Raw genomic sequence first — 2,031 nt, 5'->3', positions numbered from 1 at the left:
TCGTCATTTCAAATTCTTAACGCGCAGCAGCATGTTTATGATTTTTTGTCTCCGCCGGCCAACAGAGCGAAGGCCCGCATCACAGACTTAATTAGATGACTTGGTCGGTAAGGTGATGAACCCATTCCGAACCCAACGAGCGCTTTTTGACCGACGAAGTGGTTGTTGATCGTGTCGTAGAAGAAAGTGAACCAGAGAATAGGCGCATTTTATCAACACAGACAAGCTGGCAGAGTACCTGATCTCATGACGCATTACAGATGATAACGAATCGGTCTTATGTACGTTTACTGGTGCTGCCTCTGAAAGTAAAACACAATTTAATGACGATCATGTGAACTGGTATTAATGTGAGTTAGAGATTATTAGGTACTCATCCAAATTCAGCCGGAGAACATATGAGTGATTCTAGTGTTGGTTGCGTAGTTTATAAGAAATATCTTATCATTTTAATCGGTGCTTCAACTTACCGCATTTCGTTTGGTTGACTACATGCTCGAGGTCACATCGTCACCTAGAAGATATTCGAAACTGCAAAGATTCGAAAACAGATGCGATTAAAATTTTCACATGGCAAAAAATTGTGACAGAACATAAAACTGGAAAATATCGATTAAAAGTAGTAATCTGTTTTTCGTTGAATAATATATGGTTATACTTTTAGTCTTAACCCTTATACCGAACGATTGCAACTGCGATGTGAAAACTTGCGAAAAAGTTTTCACAGAGACGGGCCTCGAACCGGTAACTTCTTCTACCCCGGGGGAAATCGTTCTGCCAATTGAACTACCCTGCTTGTGAAACACACGAAAAAACAGCATAATTGAACAAAGGAATCGTGGCATTTCATTTCACAGTTGTATTCGTCAGTTCTTTTTCGGTCTGTTTTTCCAGTTGGGGACTGAAAAACATCTGAAACAAGTTCGTTAAGAAGCGGACCCGGGTTGGTGGTTCAATGCATAGGACGCTGGTCTTAATAGCCAGTTGTCGTATGTTCGAGCCCCGACCGGGAAGGATTCTTAGTGTCAGTAGGAACCATAGTACTAGCCATGCAATGATTCTGTACACTAAGAATCGGCTGCGAAGTCTGTTGAAACAGAAAGGCCAAATTCCACAAAAGGAATGTAATGCCAAGACTTTGCTTTAAGAGGCGGATAGGGTCTAACCGACGACACAACCTGCCACTCGTCTATAAAAACTGTATTGCAAATTTAACTACCCCCCAGTAACTGGTAATGTCAAAACGAAATTGCTTGAAAATATATTGAAACTGGCAACAATTATCGAAAACTGTTGATTTAAAATAACAGTTATCCATGGTCACGTATGTTATTTCATTGGAATATATTTAAAAAAATCTCAGAAGAAAAACAACACGTAATTTTTGAGTATCAGAAGGAGATAAGATTTTTGTGAATCAGAGGCGGTAGAAAATATTCAATATTCAATATTATCCCCGAGGCCCAGAATTATCACAAAAATGAAACCAAAATGGCACATTCGTAGGTATTAGCTTTGAATTACCATTTTGTTACGGACCTCAACTCGATTTTTTTTATATTGTAGATCATACACTTTGGTATGAAAGAAGTAGTAGGTCTCATCTTGTCCACGAAGAAGAGCAGGAGAAATCCATGTGCGGCAAAATAAATTTGTTAAACTTGGAATTCTAGCTTTGCTCGGAAAATAAATCCTCAACTACGTAGCCCAGTAGTCGAACTGATCGGGTTCCTATGTACGATAATGCGAAGCATAATATTGATCCCGTAGATTTATACGAAATCAAAAACGTTTTTTCATGGCAAATAAATATTGGAAGAAGCCTTTTTAAATAGCTAAATTTAATATACCCTATAATTGTTTATCATCACTTGAAGAATATAATTAATTATTATTGTGAAACTAAAAAATTTACTCTTTTTCAATGAAATTATTGTGGCACAATTTAAACGGTTTTTATCAGTTTTACGAAACTGAGCTCTCCGGATATCATTCGACATAAACGTTCAACGGCTTAGTAATCAATACACA

This window comes from Malaya genurostris, chromosome 2 (assembly GCF_030247185.1).
Source record: "Malaya genurostris strain Urasoe2022 chromosome 2, Malgen_1.1, whole genome shotgun sequence".
In the NCBI taxonomy this organism is placed as follows: Eukaryota; Metazoa; Arthropoda; class Insecta; order Diptera; family Culicidae; genus Malaya; species Malaya genurostris.
Note: the sequence above shows the minus strand (reverse complement) of the source record.